Source organism: Cervus elaphus, chromosome 28 (genome assembly GCF_910594005.1).
Source record: "Cervus elaphus chromosome 28, mCerEla1.1, whole genome shotgun sequence".
NCBI classification, from domain to species: domain Eukaryota; kingdom Metazoa; phylum Chordata; class Mammalia; order Artiodactyla; family Cervidae; genus Cervus; species Cervus elaphus.
In genome coordinates this window covers 27,124,084-27,145,021 of record NC_057842.1, presented here as the reverse complement: position 1 = coordinate 27,145,021, position 20,938 = coordinate 27,124,084, and the positions used below count along the sequence as shown (strand labels likewise).

The following is a 20,938-nucleotide window of genomic DNA, read 5'->3' as shown; positions in this document are numbered from 1 at the left end:
CTTCTGCCTACTGATGAGAAATTTTTAAGTGCCACCACTTAAACTACCTTAATCACCAAGTACCTGCTTCTTCTTCATTTAGAATGTATACTCTGTCTTTCAAAGGAACTTTCAAACTACTTTTTGTTGAACATATCACATTACTGCAAAATTGGGGAGAGAAACTAGTTCCTATTTTTCCACTGATCTCACTCAGTCTAAAATCAGTTCTTGATAAAGAGGATTTGATAGAGGCCACATCTTTATATTAGGAAGTATTGTTCTTGGGGAAGAGCATCAAAAAAGGGGGGAATAACGCTCATCTTTTGGGGCTTCCCAGGTAGCTCAGATGGTAAAGTGTCTGCCTGCAATGCAGGAGACCCTGGTTCAATCCCTGGGTTGGGAAGATTCCCTGGAGGAGGAAATGGCAACCCGCTCCAGTACTCTTGCCTGGAAACTTCCATGGACTGAGGAACCTGGTAGGCTACAGTCCATGGGGTGGCAAAGAGTCAGACACGACTGAGTGACTTCACTTTCACTTTCTTTTCCTCATCTTTTACAATTTATACAGACAGCTCACATATTTATATTTCTGCCCATGCCTCTTCTCTGAATTACTCATCCATAGACATATATGCAACTGCCTACTTGCAATTTCTACTTAGATGTCCAAAAAACTTCCTGAGCATATATATCTGAAACGAGCCCAATATTCCTCCTCAAACTCTGCTTCTCCAACAGTCTTCATTATCTGTGTTTATAACAACTCCATCCTTCCAGTTGCTCAAGACAAAAACTTTCTTGACCCACCATTCTTAACCCTTCTCTTTTCTTATATCCCACAGTCAATCTTTCTGAAAATCTTTTTGGCTGTACCTTGTAAGTAGATCCAGAATCTGAGCAGTTATCACCACCCCCACCCCTACAGCTGCCCTAAATCAACATTATCTCTCTTTGATTATTGCAAAATCTTCCCAAAGGGTTTCTCTTTTTACACTTGCTTCCCTACAGTACTTTCTCAAAACAGCAATCAGAATAATATTTTTCGCTCAACACTCTTGAATGGTGCCATCTTACCTGGAAAAAAAGAGAAACAGCAGGGGTGGAGATTTTTCCTTTGTCTTCATTTGTGTCTGTCTTCATTATTCTTGATTTGGCTGAAACATTTTAATCTGTTGATCAACTTCTTCCTGAAACAAACTCCCTTGTTTTTTAAAAGACTGCATCATCTCCTTTCTATTCCTTTCCTTCATCATGGTACTTTCTTGATCTCCTTTGGAAGGATCATGATTTGAAGAAAGAGAGGGGGGAGAAGGGGAAGAAAGAGGCAAGGAAAAACTTCTGAATCAGAAACCCACTTTCAAATAAGCCTCTACTTCTTTCAAATAAGACTTCTCTTCTTCTACAAGGCCTTATACCAGTTATTACCTTGTTTTTAACTTTCTTCATCTGTATAGTTAAACTGAAAATATGGAGCTAATAAGATTCTTGTGAGCATTAAATAGATAATGTAACTGATTATCTATATCCCCTATAACATGACCAGTTTGAATGTCACAATGTCCTGCATTCTGGTTTAACTCAGTCACCACTGGCAGACCAGTCTCCCTCTATATCAACTTAGACTTATCTCCCTCCCAGTTTGGATCTTTACATCCTTAAATCTAACTCAAGATTCCACATCTTGTCAACACTCTCCACTCTAGCACTGTGCCCCTTGGAATCCATGCTTTGTCATCATCAGTGAACCCAATTCTCAACCTCTTCTATACCAATCCTCTTTATCATCAGATTCAGTCTACCTTGCAAATTCCTCCACATTCCTTGCATTTTCTTTCACCCACAGGAATGAGGTAGATATTCCCTCTGCCTTTTATTGCCACTTCCAACTTCCAGAAAAGCTTCCAGCTACTTCCAAGTACATGCTATCTGACTCTGATATGTGATTAACCTTCCTTGTTTCAGATGCCTATCATCATCCAGGTTGCTTCCTCTCCTTCATCTTTCTCTTTACCACCAGCTCTGTATTAATATTCTGGGAATTTCAATGCCTGTCTAATATGTGGTGACTTTGTTCATTGACATCCCACTCATCCTATGCTGTTCTTCTACCACAGCCTTAAACCAAGCTAAACTATGTAATGTTTCCCAAATATGCCCTGTGTTTGCCAGTCAAGAAATAATTGCTTAAGCTCTTTGTGTCTGTAATGGAGCACTATCCTTTTCTTTTTCTATCTAGAAATTTTCTACTCATCATTCATTGCCTACCCTTAATGACATCTTCCTCATGCAGCTTTTCTTAATCATTTGGTTGTGAATTCTCTTTTCTTAAAATCTTGTGTCATTTTTATTAAAGTTAGTTTTTAATTATACTCTTTTGTATTCTTGCTTTATCTTCCTATGTCTTATACAGATATTTGCTTTATAGTAAGTCCTTAGATGAGGCTTCCCGGGCAGCACTAGTGATAAAGAAGCTGCCTGTCAATGCAGGAGACATAAGAGATGTAGGTTTGATCCCTGGGTTCGGGAAGATTCCCTGAAGGAGGGCATGGCAATCTACTCCAGTATTCTTGCCTGGAGAATCCCATGGACAGAGGAGCCTGGTGGGCTACAGTCCATAAAGTCACAAAGAGTCAGACTGAAGCAACTTAGCATGCACTCTTGCAAGCCCTTAGATAGCAGGAATTAGTTCTTACCCATGATGGCATTACTTGATACACCTAATTGAAACATTTTCCTAAGTATATGTTCAAGAACCCTTGTTTAGTTGGAGAATTACAGTTTCTTCATGATAGTTAATAACTTAAATGTTTTTTTATCTCAATAAGCTGCTGGTTTCCATAAAGAAGATAGTCAGGAAAAAGCTAGAGCAGCATCTTTTTCAGATTCTGGTTGCCTACAACAGTGCTTTTATATTAAAATAATTTTTGGTGAATAAATGAATTGTTCTATCTTCATAGGTCATGTTTTCCCATTCACAATAAGCAAGACAGACCAGTGCAAGAGGCAAACTATATGCAAAAGTCTTGCAAGAAAAACAATAAACCTGAGTGAAAGTAGTGGCGATTCTCTAAAATTATGATTCAAAACTTGATCAGTTATAAGAATCATCTTCACTTCTGTGTCTCTTTTTCTGTTTTGCATATAGGGTTGTCGTTACCATCTTTCTAAATTCCATATATATGTGTTAGTATGCTGTAATGTTCTTTATCTTTCTGGCTTACTTCACTCTGTATAATGGGCTCCAGTTTCATCCATCTCATTAGAACTGGTTCAAATGAATTCTTTTTAACGGCTGAGTAATATTCCATGAACTCCGTGGGAGAAGGTGAGGGTGGGATGTTTTGAAAGAACAGCATGTATATTATCTAGGGTGAAACAGATCACCAGCCCAGGTGGGATGCATGAAACAAGTGCTCGGGCCTGGTGCACTGGGAAGACCCAGAGGAATCGGGTGGAGAGGGAGGTGGGAGAGGGGATCGGGATGGGGAATATGTGTAAATCTATGGCTGATTCATATCAATGTATGACAAAACCCACTGGAAAAAAAAAAAAGTAAATAAAGGGAAAAAAAATGGAAAAAAAAAAAAAAGAATCATCTTCAGAATATGTAAATGTCTACAAAAATGTAAATGTCTAAGCCCCAAACATACTAATTAAAATCTTAGCAAGTGAAACCACTGTTCAAATAACTTGCAATCTGGGGCTGAGACAATTTTGGAAACATCTCTTGTAGGAGACATGACTGATAGCTGGTTCCATTTCTTACTAGTAGGTATAATCTCTGCACTCCATTCAAAGTATTTATATATAACATATTTTTTAAAAATCTGAATATTTGCAATCTGTACATTGAATAAACATTTACGAAATATAATTGAGGACTCTCCAGGCCAGAATACTGGAGTGGGTAGCCTTTCCCTCCTCCAGCGGATCTTCCAGACCAAGGAATTGAACCAGGGTCTCCTGCATTGCCAGAGGATTCTTTACCAACTGAACTATGAGAGAAGCCCAATTATTTGTAACATACTTTTAAAAATCTGAGTGTTAGTAATCTGTGCACTGAATAAACATTTAGGAAATATAATTGAGGAAGAATAATTAAATTTGCAGTTAAGTGATAATTATGAGTAATTCAAAAATGAAAAATTTAATGCGGTTCTGCTTCATTTAAAATAGATTTGGATAATATTTAAAATGCTGAATGTCCCTGGTGGTTCAGAATCTGCCTACCAATGAAGGGGCACAGCTTTGATTCCTGGTCTGGGAAGATCCTACTTGCCATGGAGCAACCAAGCCCATACACCACAGCTATTGAACCTGCGCTCTAGATCCCAGGAGCTGCAACTCCTGAGCCGGTGTGCCACACTCCTGAAACCCGAGCACCCTAGAGCCTATGCTCCACAAAAAGAGACATCCATGCACCTCAACTAGAGAGTAGCCCCCACTCGCTACAACTAGAGAAAGCCAAGCACAGCAACCAAGATCCAGTGCAGCCAAAAATAAATAAATATTTTTAAAAATGCAAATTTGGTATATTTCAAAAAAAAAATTCCAAATATTTCCCAAAAATTTCCAAAAAAAAGATTTCCAACCTAGTGTTTCTCTGGAGATTTGCTGAATACAAAAAGACTAGGAAATGTTAGTTAGTATGTATTTTATATTGTCTTTTCTTGGCTTGTCACGTATAATTGTGTCATATGAACAAGTCCAAGCCAAGCAGAGATAATTTAGCAATGTAAAATAACATGACAGCTAAGGAAGATTATGTCCAGTTACGTAAGACAGCCAATTGGAATTTCTGTTTGTCATTCGTGGAACTAATCACAGTGGAATAACACTAACTTTTAGCTAATAACTAGCTAATCCACATCTCCTCTATTTTCAGAGAAAACTGAGCACCACACCTCGTTCTCAGAAAAGATTTAATAACCAAGAACTGAAGTGAGGTTGAAATGTCAAGTTGTATTTCTCATATTAAAATTAAAAGCGGTTGGCAAGGAGCAAAAACACTGGACATTGTTGACTCAACTGATCTAAGTCCTTGTGCGAATTCTACCCCTGAATTGCTGCAGGGAAAATGAAAGCTGTTTCAAATACTGCCGATATATTTCTATTTAAATAGCAATTAATAATGATAATAAAGACAAAAGTAAAACTCTGTTTCATATGTGATAGACATTGGAAACTCTGACCTACAAAGATAGAACAGAAGTCATTCATTCAACAAAAATAATTTGAGCATTAAATGATTGCAGTAGCCACTCAGGAGACAAAAAAAAGATGACCCTCCAGCCCTTTGGATTCATGGTCTAACAGAGAAGAGATAAGCAATGAATATTTTATTAAACATCTATTGTGCAGTCATCTAACATGGGATGAGTTCTTGGTAGGCTTTTTTAGCCATAAAAAACTTGGAAGGAAGAGAGCAATTTAGCTAGGTTTGAATATTAAATGAAAAGAAATGAGGCATCAGAAAGTATTATAAAAAATGTTCTGAAGTAATAAACACCATATTTGCAATCACAAGACTTTGAGTTCATTGAGAGTCATGTGATTCTTAAAAGCCACTCAGCCTTTCTAAAACAAGTTTCTCATGTTAGAAGTGAGGAAAATAATATCTACCTATCTCTCATGATTATTGGAAGGATTAATAATACCTGCAGAAGTGCTTTGAAAGATGCAAAGAGCCACGAATATGCTTTGGATACTTTTAGCTGGGGAACGGATGTGACTGGAAGACCCAAATTCCCTGGGAGTCAAATGTTTGGAAGATGGAAATTAACAGTAAGAAACCCAACTTGGTTGAAGTAAAGACTTTTGGGAAGTAATGTAAAGTCAAGTCAGATAGGCAGAATTAGGGTCAAATGATTTTGCTTGCAATCTTGAAAAGCTGTCTGGAGTTGTTTTAGTAAGCAATGTTAAAGCACTCTAAGGTCTTGAAGTTGAGGGGAAAGGGGGCAAGTCCAACCTGAATTATTTTCTGACAAAGCTATGCAGATGGCTCAAAAGAGGGAAAACATATCAAATAGTGAAAAACTGCCTCATTTTAGAAATGATTTCCTAGTGATCTGTGCTAGAATATTGTCTCTGATAATGGAAAAGAAGAGCTGTGTGATGACAGAATCAACTTGGCAGAGTAGCTGACATGTTGTGAAAGCGGGATATTCCAACAGGATACCCAAGATTCCACACTGTTGTTGGGTCATGAATACAAATGGAATATAATAAAATCACTTTAAACGTTCAAGGGAGTAGAGAAGCAGAGAGGCAGAGGACTGCCAAAATGACAAAGTTTGTTTTAATCACATTGATATACTGTTAAAAATGAATGCAAAATTTGAGTATAATAGGAATACAGAAATCATGAGTATAGAATTGATAATGGAAATGCTAAGAAATTTGATTCATATATATGAGGGAGAAGAGCATAGGATATTCATATGTATAAGGGAGCTGGTAAAAATGAGAATTCTTAAGAACTAACAAGAAACAAGAGACAGCAAGTAAAGGTTACAACTCGTTTAGTTATCTTAGCCATTTTAAAATTTTAATATTAAAATTATTAAAATATTAATAATTAATACAACCTTTAGTGGTATTAGGACAACAAATTGTAATGCTATTGAGTGTATTTGTAGACAAAGTGAAAACAGGAAATTAAAGAAAGACGTTCCCAAGAGGGACTGTAAGATGAGACCAATTTTTTCATTTTGTTTAAGATATAAACACTTCCTATTCCTCTCTCTCTTTCCTACTAAGTAATTTTTATTTTTTCATAATGGTACCTCAAAGTATGAGGGGGCATTTGAAGAAGGAAAAAAAAAACAGGCATGTCCCACACTTTAGCAGAGTGGGACAAATCTCCAATAAGCTTGGGGAGCATTGCTGATTGTGGAGGTCAGAAGACCTGAGGAACTCGGTGAGGTGGAACTCTGAACTCTTTTATAGAGGATCAGGCAGTTAAGAAGGAAAGGAACTAATTTTTATAGAATGCTTATTAGATAGCCAGAATCATTCTAGCTGTTTTCCATATTCTTGGGCTTCCCTTGTGGCTCAACTGGTAAAGAATCTGCCTGCAGTGCAGGAGACCTGGGTTAGATCCCTGGGTTGGGAACATCCCCTGGAGAAGGGAAAGGCAACCCACCACAGTATTCTGGCCTGGAGAATTCCATGGACTGTATAGTCCATGGGGTCGCAAAGAGTTGGACATGACTGAGTGACCTTCACTTTCACTTTCAGTGAGCCAGAGAGTGCTATTCTCATTCACAGAATAGCCTCACAGAAGTCAATTTTACAAAAACCAAATATCGAGTAAGTAGCAAGCATAGGGATTTAAATGTGATTAAGTCTGACTCCAAAGCTTGTTATCACTCTCTCTATTCCACTTTCTCTTTATCCATAAGATGAAATGACTGGACTAGATATTCTCTAAGACCCCTTCCAATTCTAACATTCTCTGCATCTCCATCATGTAACCACTTCACTGGACAACTCACTTTATTTTTTCCTTGCTGGCAAAGCAAGCTTTTATTTATTTATTTTTTTCAAAGCAAGGTTTTAAAATGAGTTCTTTGACTGGTACTATGAGGGCGTGAGGGCTTCCCAGGTGGCTCTAGTGATAAAGAACTCACCTCCAATGCAGGAAACATAAGAGACATGGGTTTGATACCTGCGTCAGGAAGGTCCCCTGGAAGAGGACACAGCAACTCACTCCAGTATTCTTGCCTGGAGAATTCCACGGACAGAGCAGCTTGACAGGCTACAGTCCATAGGGCACCAGAGTCAGACAGAACTAAAGAGACAGCACGCATGCCTGAGTGCCTGATCTTCCTTAACTTGCATTTCTTTCATTTACAAATGCATCCTTCATTTAGTATATGAAAGTGAAAGAAAGTGTTAGTCGCTCAGTCATTTCCGACTCTTTGCGACCCCATAGACTGTAGCCTGCCAGTTTCCTCTATCCATGGAATTCTCCAGGCAAGAATATTGGATTGGACTGCCATTCCCTTCTCCAGGGGATCTTCCTGACTCAAGGACTGAACCCGGGTCTTCTGCATTGCAGACATTCTTTACCACCCAAGTCACCAGGGAAGCCCTATTTAGTATATATGTCATATTTAATTTTGTAAAAATTCCCTATCTGAATCTTTGCCTGTTCTTTGAAAAGTACTAGCAGGTTAGACATTAAATGAAAAATGATTCAGATGGTAACGAGTATATGTTGGGAAATTCAGGTGATATTTTCTCTTTTATTTACTCCATTGGTGTAGAATACTCAAAGTGTGCTTTACGAGTTCTGCATTCTGCAGGAAAATTTCTAAAACATCTACAGAAATGTGGAGCTTGAATAAGGCCCAAGAACATAAACATAAGGCCCAGAAACATAAAAGCAATAGAGTATTCAGTAAACACATGGGCTTTGGAATGACACAGCTGAGACTAAATCTTGGCTGCTAACAGCAATGGTTTCTTGGACTCAGTCTTGGTCTGATTCTCAGATAATTATCTATAAAATGAGGATAATTTTAGTATCTACCTGATAGAGTAGTTGAGATGATTACATAATTTAATATATGTAAAGCCATAGTGCCTGACCCAGGATAACTGCTCAGTTAAAAGTTTTTGTTATTCCTATTATCACCTTCATTATCAACAACCCTGTCAATAGCAGCAGCAGCAGCCTTGTTATTCAGGGCTAGTCAGAGGCAAAGCTCAAACCTAGGCCTCATGAGGCCTATCTCATTATTCTTCCACTTGAGTTTCAAGGTACTCTGCAGAATTCTAAGTTAATAATATTGCACAAAACTGCTTAAAAAATGCCTTCTTTTTGGATACCTCTCTCAACACTGGCAATTTTGTTTCAGTAAACATCACCATATATGTACTTTCCCCAACCCTGCCCTGACCATGGTCAATTAGGATGAATGTCCCAATAAAAAGCAATAGCAAAATAAATCTTCATCACAAATGCAAATAGCAATATTAGAGAGCTGAGACAATGAAATGCATAACCAGTGAGTGACAACTTGAAGTTGACATTTTTCATCAGTCTGGCTGTCTGTGGCACAACTGTTGTCTAATTGTCCCACATTCTTCAGATGGTAGAATCTTTGCATAGAGCTATTTTGTTTTCAGAAAAGTTTTCAACTCATATCTTCCCATTTGAATCTCATTATTCCATTTTACAAGTGAGGATAGTGAAGCTGAGAAGTGACTTGCTGTATATCACCATATGTGAAATAGATGACCTGTCCAAGTTCGATGCATGCAACAGGGCACTCAAAGCCTGTGCATTGGAACAACCCTGAGGGATGGGATGGGGAAGGAGGTGGGAGGGAGGTTCAGGATGGGGGACACATGTACACCCATGTGATTCATGTCAATGTATGGCAAAAATCACTACAACGTTGTAAAGTAATTAGCCTCCAATTAAAATAAATAAATTTTTTTTTTAAAGTGACTTGTTCTAGGTGATCCAGTTGGTAAGCAGCTGAGCCTTCACTGAAACCCTGAAATTCTGACCACAAGTGCATATATGCCCTTCAATTAGACAGTACTCTCCCTTTAGCTTGATTTCTTACATAGACAATTATTTACCAGACCATCAAAACGAGAGGCTTCCCCAGTGGCTCAGTGATAAAGAATCTGCAAGCAACGCAGGAGCCACAGGAGACACGGGTGTGATCCCTGTGTTGGGAAGACTCCCTGGAGAAGGAAACGGTAACCCACTCCAGTATTCTTGCCTGGAGAATCCCATGGACAGAGAAGCCTGGCAGGCTATAGTCCGTGGGGATGTCAAAGAGTTGAACATAACTGAAGCAACTTAGCATGCACACAGAATGGGATTTCTATGTTCAGACCAGGTCTCAAGTACTGAGTTGCCAAGCACATTCTTAGAGTAGCAGAAAGATACTAGCATCCTACAAAATAAGTTAGTCTTAAACAGAAAGAAATATTAGTATGGTTTTCTGAGGGGTTCATCGTAGCTGTACTCCCTCCAGACAGAACTAGATACCTGTGAAGATAAAGCTATGAATCTTTCTTTAAAGCCTGGAAACAAACATAGTAACCTTTCCAATGAAAAAAAAAGAAAAAAAAAAACTTCACAGAGCAAGCAAGCAATGGCCATCTTTCTAAGTTGTTATCAAGACTTCTGTGCAACATCTGATTCTGGACTCTGTCACTGCCCAAAGCCAAGAAATAAAGAGACAGTGGGAGTCAAGTCCTTTGTAGAAATTAGTGGAGCTGCTGGGGGCTTTGTTCCCTTCCTTCTGCCAAATGGGATGGGACTCTGGCAGCAAAACTTTATAAATCACGAAAACAGTTCTAAGGGCCAAGAAATTACTTCATAAGGGAGAGGGAAGGCGATAGAGAAGGAGGTGCTGGATCCCTGGAGCAATCAACTTTCGTGCTGGGATATGAAGTTTGATTATCTTTATCTGATTTTTGTTACTTCAAACACTCTTGGTCACCAAATACCTCGCATTTTTAGGATCTCTGACTCACTTTTTAACCTGGTGACCCGTCTCTATATCCTGGGTATGTGTTCAATTTTTCCCAACCCATTCAGTTGGCAATGCCTCCACAATCCTTGAGGGCATTATCTTGACTTTTGTTAACTGACATTGGCTTTCATTTTTTATTCTTTGATTCCAATTCATTTTTCAATATGAAGCTAAAACAATCACAGCAAGTTATCATGGGGAAAATGCTGAATTTAATGTAGGGAGACTTGAATTGAGGTCCTGGTTTTGTCATTAACTGTATGACTGTGTTAAGCTTAATTGTATCAAGCTATCTTTAACCCTCAGGAGTTCAGTTTTCTCCTTCATTCAGGGGGGAAAAAATGTTTCTTTCTAATTTCTAAGGCATTAGTATATTCTATAATTCTACAAATTTCTGAGTTCCAAATAATCCATAGAAATTTCTATGTAGCCAAACACTGAGGCAGTATTTCTAAGTAAGACACACTCTCCTCCCACTCCAATAGATTAGAAGAATTTATAGGCTACAGCACATATAGCTAAGGCCACATTTTATTCCAAAATATTTCTGCCCAGGTAAATTAAATAAGCAGATATAAGAGCAGTTAAGATTTTATGTATTTGTTCATATCTTGTTTTAATGTGTAACTTTAAAATATATATAATATGGAAATATTAACATTGAAAAATTAAAATAAGGAAAATTCAAGTTGAATAGAAGATCAAGACCATAATGGTAGACATAAAACAGTGCGTGTGGATTGACAAGGTCTTTAATTGTTATTAACACTGATCTTCATGTCAATCCTCACTGTATGTTTTCCCCTTACTTAAAGATCACAAACATTTTTATGAGGCAACGAAGTTAACGTTTATTATTTCTGAAGTCAAACATTTTTAAATATTTGTGGTCTTTCCTTATAAAATATCTATCTCATTCTGAAAAAAACTCTGTCCATATTTCACAGGTCCCAGATCATATCTGAAGCACTCAGGACTGGACAATTTTATATGTCTTAAGAAAATAATGTGTGCTCTATGCTTTTTACAGCATATATATCTGATCCATAATTAAATAGGTTTTAAATCCAAGGTCTGGATCTTTATTGAAATGGTTTTCAAGATATACCTCCCAGTTATATATTACTATTTGATTCTTTCAACCCCACTATCAACCCAGAAGATACACACCAAGTAAAAGCTTGATGACCATCTGGTGGGGATCTTACCAAGGGTGTTCATGCTTAGGGCAGAGTCTGGCTTCTTTTCATAACAGCTGGTGAAAACTGGGTGTGGACTTCAAGCCTGTGGACCAGTTCTCAGGAATGAGATAGAATCTTGGAGTCCTGGCTAGAAGAGGTCTGTTTTGCAGAGTACTGGACAGCAGATACAAACCAAGGAGAAAACACTAGTTTTATTGCAAGGATTATCAGTCACTATTGGAAGAATTGTATTAAACAGAAGATCCAAGAAACAAATGTAAGGACATAGACAGGAAATAAGGCAAAATTCAGGCGCTAAAGAGATCATGAGCAAGTCAGAAATCAGAGTGGATGCTGGCATATAGTGAAATGTTTATGATAAATGCTATCTTGTCCACAAACAAATGAAGCAAGGCTGCCAGGACCTTTTTTGGGAGGGAGAGTGGTACAGGGGATGTTGAATGGTAAATAGATTAGTCAGCTTAAAACAGCATTATCTTGGATATATAGGTCCACCTCCCCCAACCCCCCACAGTTACCCAGTAGAGAAGACAAAAGTGTCAAACACTCTTCAAACATTCTGGACCCTCCACAGCCACCTTAGCACCATTGCCCTGGCAAACTAAATGTAACAGGCCTCTCAGGTCACTCAATAGTTTAAGTGCAAGATATCTAGAGGATAAGCATGTTTTTGTCCAATTTTGTTTTAGGAGAGAGTTCTCCATGAGCCCATTCCATTCTTCCACATCTTGGGAGCAGAGGCACTTTCTATCTTTCTTACAGACTATCTTTTCAAGGATATTTCTATAACAAAGAGCCTTTGGAAAATAAAGACAGGTTACACACCAGAGCAAAGGGCAGGTCTGTCTATTGTCCCGTATAATAAAAAGTCTGTCCCTTTTCAGAGTAAAGAGCAAGAATGGTTACTGTCCATTATAAAAGATTCGGGTTTCCTAATCTCAGGACCTTTCTCCTTTAATACAACTCACTGCATGGACAGGTATTACCTAATCTTTTGTACTGTCCAATAAGAATGGGGTGTGGGGAAACAGTACAAGAAAATGCTTGATACTCTGGCTTTGGTATTGTTGATAATAAGGCCCTTTGTCTCGGAAGCAGGAATCCTGTGTCATCTGCCAGCATCTATGAAAGTATGGCAGGTTAGCTTAATTTGCAAGGAGTATAAAATCTCAAACAGAATAAAGATTAAAATAACTTGCTTATAAAAGAACTATCTCTGTTAACTGCCTCCAGGTGAAAAGTGATTCTTTACCATAAGCTCTGAAGAGTTTGAAAGCTTAAACTAACCACTGTATGTACTTTATGTGATAGTTATCTATTATATTTTATATACCAAAAATACTGGCTTTATATAACTTTACTTCAAGAGGCCTATGTATAACTACTGAAAAGAAACCCATTTATACCTAGAGAAACATTGAGTACATTCTCTCTAACATACTAAATGAAATTTCCTCTTAATTGATAAAACTTGGATTTAGAAAGGGGCTTCCCTGGTGGTTCAGATGGTAAAGAATCTGCCTGCAATGCAGGAGACCTGGATTCAATCCCTGGGTTGGGAAGATCCCCTGGAGAAGAGAATGGCAACCTACTCCAGTATTCTTGCTTAGAGAATTCCATGGAAAGAAGAGCCCAAATCCTATAACTTTTCCCCCTTGAGTTTCACCTCAGTTATTCTTGCTCTCTACTCCAATTTGCACTGAATCTTTATTTATGCCTTTAATATATTCAGTACATTTGCAAGGCTCAAATGGTAATCATTTATAATTACACCAACATGTTGTTTTCCAGTTATCACATCTACAACATTTATTGGTCCAGGTCAGTCCTGTAAGCCTTTCACTAAAAACTGGAGGAAAAGTGAACTATATCTACGTGGTACTCTTTTTTTTTTTCTTTCTTTCTTTCTTTTAACATGGTACTCTTTACATGGAATTTTTTAACTCATTTTTTAAATGTTATTGGCGTTACGGCTAGATTGGGTCAGTCATCCTGGAATATTGTGGGAGAAAGATGCAGTGCAACCAGACAGAATGAAGGATCATACTATATAAATACAAAGGAAGAAACAAAATGTAGAGAATTACATTGAATTTTAGTCAAAGAGGTCATTAAATTCAAAAGGGGTCCAGGAAGGGAGGAGATAGAAGGAGCAGAGGTGAAGGGACAGGTTGTGACCTGGGGCAAACATTCTAGTCCATCCCAAGCTTAGATTATTCTGTTTTATCACTTCCTTATCCCAGACAATTCCATCCATACAAATGTACCACCCTATTCACTTCAGCAAAGCTTGCCAACACTCAGTAAGTTTCAGTTTAAACACATCACACAGATGTTTACATTCAGCAGAGAAATTTGAGAATTTTCATCAGGATATACAAAAATTGAGTCTGGAAGTCTGTGGTCTAACAAGTCCTCCTACTTAAAGGCATTATGGCTAAAAAGGCTGTTGATGAGGGGACAGAAGGACTGAGAGGTTTTACAGACAATGGGAAATATCACACTCATCCCAACTAATCTGTGTTATGAATCAAGTCATCTTTCTGGCCACACCAAATTATCCAAGACCAGATTTCTGTGTTTCCTCGATTTAGTGTCATAAAAAAAAAAAGAGGAGTTGTTTATTTCAAACACTACACAATGGAATTCTTGGTTTTGGTTTTTTCAGGAATGCATGCTAGGACCCTAAGTAAGCAGGTCTCTTATTTCTATCAATGGAAGTTTTCCCCTAGAATACATGTTCTAAATTGTCATTTCCCTTTTAGTTTCTCATTTTTCACTTTCTGCTCTTTATGCAATAAAAGTCATTGATGACCTACTATATTTAAAGCATTTCACTCAGCACAGAGTACCCAGTGATGAATAAAACAAAACCTCTGCCCTTAAGGAACTTAAAGTAGACAGTTATCTTTGGAAACAGACCATCATAGAAACAAACACATACTGCCATGCCAACAAAAATATTTAGGTTGTGAGTTGGTTTAACTTGCCACATTTATTAAGTGATTTCACCTATCAGAATAAAATACTTTATATTACATATATTTACATGTATATAAAATTGTTGCTATACTTTTATAAAGTTGGAAGTGATGCAAAATCACAAGCAGCCAGGCTCATTCTTGCCATGCATTTCTATTAAATAGTAAGGTAGTAGAAATGTAAAAACTAGCTTGAATTGAAATACAGTAACCATAATGATGTGTGGTTTATCTACAACCGCTACAATCCCGTCTCCAGTCAGGCACCCAGCACTTGGTCACTCTTTTTCACCTGTATAAAGGAACAGCTAAGTCATTCTTATCTTATTGTGAATTCATTGCCATCATGAGGTTTGCTTTTCTTTTTTTTTTTTAGTAAATCCAAAGAAAGTAATCTAAGGAAAGTTTCAGATAGCATGGTCAGGACAGAGATAATACAGGCATTGAAGACCCATCCTACAGCCATCAGTCAGCATCACACAGTCATCTGATAAACTCACCGTTTGGGTTTAGCCTTTCAGCAGCCACCTCTGCTTTTGCACACAAGATAATCATTACATTGACATCTATGGGCTTCCTAGGTGGCTCAGTGCTAAAAAAAATCCTCTTGCCAAGGCAGGAAATGCAGGTTCAATCCCTGGATCAGAAAGATCCCCTGGAGGAAGAAATGGCAACCCACTCTAGTATTCTGGCCTGGAGAATCCCATGGACAGAGGAGCCTGGTGGGCTGCTATCCATAGGGTCACAAAGAGTTGGGCACAGAGAGAGACTCACCACACACACACACAGAGGCTATACAGAAACTGCAGCTAAGAAATCTGTATCAGATCTATTAGGAAACAAGGACAAAAATTTAACAATCATTTTCTCCAATGTCCTTCTATCCTAACACCCTCTGCATCAGAGAGTAAAGCCACCTCATGTTCAGTCATATATGGTCTGCACTTAGTATCTGGAGCAGCAACCCTAGCGGAGAAGAGAATAAGCAAATAAAATCTAAATGCAAGCATCTGCACTATTGATACTATGTACAAAATAGGCAACTGATGACAACCTACTGTATAGTTCAGGGAACCCTACTCAATGCTCTGTGGTGACTTAAATGGGAAGGAAATCCAAAAAAGAGGGGATATATACATATAGCTGATCCACTTCGCTGTACAGTAGAAATTTAACAAAGGCTTCCCTGGTGGCTCAGTGGTTAAGAATCCACCTGCAACGCACAGCCCTCATCTCTGTAATCCTCTTATGAATGTTCAAGTTTTGTCATTTGGGGTTAAAACTGAATGTATCCTACTAACTCTTCTTTCTTCCTCAACCTCACTTCCCATCAATGCTCCTGCCATGGTGATATCAGCACAACGTTTCTAAAACACACATAGGTAATTCAGTATGAAACAGCTAGAAGTCTGATAAATCTTCTCACCATTCACCACCTAAAAGAAGTGAAAAGTTGACATACACTGGGAATTAAGACTGACAGTGAACTGACGCCAGACTTTAGGAAGCATTGGGGAAGAATCTTAAAAGGAAAGTTGATGGCACTGCCCACCACAAGGAGAGAAAAGAATACTTATTTATCGAGTACCTCAGTTCAGTTCAGTTCAGTCGCTCAGACATGTCTGACTCTTTGTGACCCCGTGGACTGCAGCACACCAGACCTCCCTGTCCATCACCAACTGCCAGAGCTTGCTCAAACTCATGTCCATCAAGTCGGTGATGCCATCTGACCATCTCATCCTCTGTTGTTCCCTTTTCCTCCTGCCTTTCCCAGCATCAGGGTTTTTTCAAATGAGTCACTTCTTCACATCCAGGGGCCAAAGTATTGGAGTTTCAGCTTCAGCATTCTTACAGTGAATATTCTGGACTGATTTCCTTTAGGATTGATTGGTTGGATCTCCTTGCAGTCCAAGGGACTCTCAAGAGTCTTCTCCAACACCACAGTTCAAAAGCATCAATTCTTTGGCACTCAGCTTTCTTTATGGTCCAACTCTCACATCCATACACAACTACTGGAAAAAAAATATAGCTTTGACTAGACAGACCTTTGTCAGCAAAGTAATGTCTCTGCTTTTTAATATGCTGTCTAGGTTGGTCATAGCTTTTCTTCCAAGGAGCAAGTGTCTGTTAATCTCAAGGCTGCAGTCACCATCTGCAGTGATTTTGGAGCCCAAAAAAGTAAAGTCTTTCACTGTTTCCATTGTTTCCCAATCTATTTGCCATGAAGTGATAGGATTGAATGCCATGATCTTCATTTTTTGAATGTTGAGTTTTAAACCAACTTTTTCACTCCTCTTTCACTTTGATCAAGAAGCTCTTCAGTTCCTCTTCACTTTCTGCCATAAAGGTGGTGTCATCTGCATGCCTGAGGTTATTGATATTTCTCCCAGCAATCTTGATCCCAGCTTGTGCTTCATCCATCCTGGCATTTCACATAGGGCTTCCCTGGTAGCTCAGATGGTAAAGTATCTGCCTACAATGCGGGAGACCTGGGTTCGATCCCTGGGTCGGAAGATCCCCTGGAGAAGGAAACAGCAACCCACTCCAGTATCCATGCCTGGAAAATCCCATGGACCAAGGAGCCTGGTCAGCTACAGTCCATGGGGTGGCAAAGAGTCGGACACGACTGAGCAACTTCACTTCTACTCTATATATAAGTTAAATAAGCAGGCTGACAATATACAGCCTAGACGTACTCATTTCCCGATTTGGAACCAGTCTGTTTTTCCATGTCCAGTGCTAACTGTTGGTTCTTGACCTGCATACAGATTTCTCATGCTTTCTCATACAGGTTTCTTATATTGAGTAGTAGCTGCTGCTGCTAAGTTGCTTCAGTCGTGTCCTACTCTGCAACCCCATAGACGGCAGCCCACCAGGCTCCCCCGTCCCTGGGATTCTCCAGGCAAGAACACTGGAATGGGTTGCCATTTCCTTTTCCAATATTGAGTAACTACCACATGTCAAATCATCTAGTGGGTCTTTAGACAGGAATTCAATTCATCACAATCCACTGGATTTGAAGTGTATCAACCAGAAGGAAGACCTAAATATCCCTGGTGGTGTGTGCTGAGTTGCTTCAGTCCTGTCCGACTCTTTGCAACACCCTGGACTGTAGACCACCAGGCTCCTCTGTCCATGCCATTCTCCACGCAAGGATACTGAAGTGGGTTGCCATGCCCTCCTCCAGGGGATCTTTCTGACCCAGGGATCAAAACTCTTATGTCTCTTGGAAGGCAGGTTCTTTACCACTAGCCCCACCTGGGAAGCCCATCCCTGGTGGTGTGTGAGTGTTAGTCGCTCGGTTGTGTCTGACCCTCTGTGACCCCATGGACTGTAGCCCGCCAGGCTCCTTTGTCCATGGGATTCTCCAGGCAAGAATACTGGAGTGAGTTGCCATTTTCTTCTCCAAAAAAGCTGATGAAAGTATGTAAAATCAAGATGATAACCGTACTTAGCAGCACAGTCACAATAAAGCATCACTGAGATCTGATTGATCCCTGGTGGTAGGTGCAGGTTTTTGAAGCAGGCAAGGGGCTTCTTTCCACTTCTACTTCCCAAACCACCAGAGACCTCCCTTTCTACATCTTGGTCTAATCCCGCAAACTCTAGAAAATCTGGGTAGGGATAGAATGTGAACACAGTAGTAATGACATATTTATCTCTAGAAAAGATAATTCTTACAAATAAGATATTGCTACATTTTAGACATAGGTACAGAGCATATTAAAAAGCAGAGACATTACTTTGTCAACAAAGGTCCATCTAGTCAAGGCTGTGGTTTTTCCAGTGGTCACGTATGGATGTGAGAGTTGGACTATAAAGAAAGCTGAGCACAGAAGAATTGATGCTGTTGAACTGTGGTGTTGGAGAAGACTCTTGAGAGTCCCTTGGACTCCAAGGAGATCCAACCAGTCCATCCTGAAGGAGATCAGTCCTGGGTGTTCATTGGAAGGACTGATGTTGAAGCTGAAACTCCAATACTTTGGCCGCCTCATGCGAGGAGTTGACTCATTGGAAGAGACCCTGATGCTGGGAGGGATTGGGGGCAGGAGGAGAAGGAGATGACAGAGGATGAGATGGCTGGATGGCATCACCGACTCGATGGACACAAGTTTGAGTAAACTCCAGGAGTTGGTGATGGACAGGGAGGCCTGGCTGCTGTGGTCCATGGGGTCGCAAAGAGTTGGACATGACTGAGCGACTGAACTGAGCTGAACTGAACTGAACAGACAAGATTTGTGGAATATATTGAAGATTGTAGTTTTTAATGTCCTTATGTGTTCAAAATGACATATAGCAGGCAGTGGAATATAAAGACAGATCAAATTTTTTACAGTGACACTAGATAAACAGTTGCAGTTAGTGAAAATTGAGAAAGAATTCCCTGTACTAACCAGCCATTAAGGCCAGGAGTCTGAGAAGTAGACTTAACCATCATTAAAGTAAATAGACTCTGAAGCCCAAGGGCAATGCACACAGCCAGTGTGTTAGCAAATACAAAGAGTAAATAAATAGAAAAATAAAACAAAAATAAAGCAAGCAAGCTGGACTTCTGGAGAAAAATAAAAAGCAGTGGCAACCTGGGAGAAGTTACATCAAGTTTAAGGCCCAGTGAAAGAAAGAGAACTTTGAAAAAAATGTATTTAAGATGTACATATTTGGTACTTTAAGACCCAAGGACTTAGAACAAATGGAGGAGAAAGCCATAAGGGAGAGATGGAAAACCAGCAGAATATGAAAAACAAGGAAATAGGTAAGAAGAAATCACTTTCTTAAGCTAAAATGTAATAACAGAATTTAAATTCACACTGGAAGACATAAATTAATATATTAGCACTGTGAGAAATCAAATCAGTGATGTAATATACATACCTGAAGCAGTCTTCCAAAATACTTTGAAAAAAGAAAAGACTAAATGGTGGTATATAGACAAAGTAACAAATATCTAAACATGCAGAGCAACTTTCAAAGCACTCTACACGCATTCCACTTTCTCATTTCTCTCAATAATCCATTTCATATTTATAGATTTAGCAATTGAGGGGAACAATGACTAGCTCAAGTGCACGAAGCAAATAGGGGAAGACTTACAATGAGGCCACTGGACATCAAAGTCTGCTGTTTATTAGTTGGTATGCCATAATTTCCAAGGGAAAAAAGTCACATAAAAAAGAGAATTTAACTGATAAAGGATTTGAAAAGTTACATGTGGATTTATTACCCATAAAGATAAACCTAGAGAAGAAATTTACATGATGACTATAAAGAAAAGGAATAGCTGATGTAAATTTTTTTCTGTAACAATAATTGGCAAAAAGATCTAAGGGAAAACTTCTTGTCCCAATAATTTAATATTCAGACAAGTTAGTATTCATCTGTGAAGGCAACTGAAGACATTCAAATGTTCAGAAACATACCTTCCTTGTAACACTTATCAAAAACTATATTGACATGTTTAACAAATGTTTACATCATACAATTGTGGCAAAAGTAAATTATAAAATAACAGGTATTATATGTCATTTTTAAATATATATATATCATTATAGACATATTCACTGAAAATATCTTAAAAGTTATATAGCAAAATATTAACATACATGAAAGTGTTTTTTAGCCTCATGTGAATTTCCATATTTGTAGTTTGTAATTGCTTATGTCATAAAATAATAATAAAAGTTGAAGTTTAAAAAGATTTCTGAAAGCTAAAAGAAAAATCAAAACTTCATAAGTGATCCTTTTGTAGTTCATGAGTATGATGATTGGGTGTTCACGCTGTTGCGTGACATGTGCCTCCCTCACAAACCTTGTTACGACATCGGCACATTACCTGTCTGACGTAAAAAAAAAAAAAAAAAAAAAACTTCATAAGTAATCATATTATTTAGAAAGATTCTAAGTGCTGAACTCTGGTTAAGGATAGGCAGGAAGTTAGCTGAGAGCAACAAGAGTTGGCCCCTTCAGCTAACTATCCAAGAGCTATCTAATCCCACCAAGCAATTTGCAAGCCCCACCCTTAACACACCCTTACCAGTACTCCAAAAATAGTCAGAGGAGGCAGAAAAACCACCCCCACTAGCTTCACTGGCAGGACTTCCCCTGCTCTAGCACATGCACAAACCTCACATTATTCTGCACTAAAGTAACCTTTGGTGGCCATTGGACTCATTAACTGCTCATAATTATTCCATGAATACATACATCTAATTATAACAGACTGAATTATGGGAAGGACATCCACAGTAGAGCATCTTGTTATATAACCTGC

The 20,938-nt window shown here is 38.7% G+C and overlaps 2 non-coding genes across 2 annotated transcripts; both read left to right on the top strand.

Annotated features, from left to right (window-relative positions):
- Nucleotides 1-313: 313 nt before the first annotated feature.
- On the top strand, nt 314-385 carry TRNAC-GCA. The gene has a single exon. It is a non-coding gene; the product is annotated as a tRNA-Cys (tRNA).
- Nucleotides 386-20,404: 20,019 nt separating this feature from the next.
- LOC122685635 lies at nt 20,405-20,510 on the top strand. Its single transcript, XR_006338491.1, has one exon. It is a non-coding gene; the product is annotated as a small nucleolar RNA U13 (small nucleolar RNA).
- The last annotated feature ends 428 nt before the right edge of the window (nt 20,511-20,938 follow it).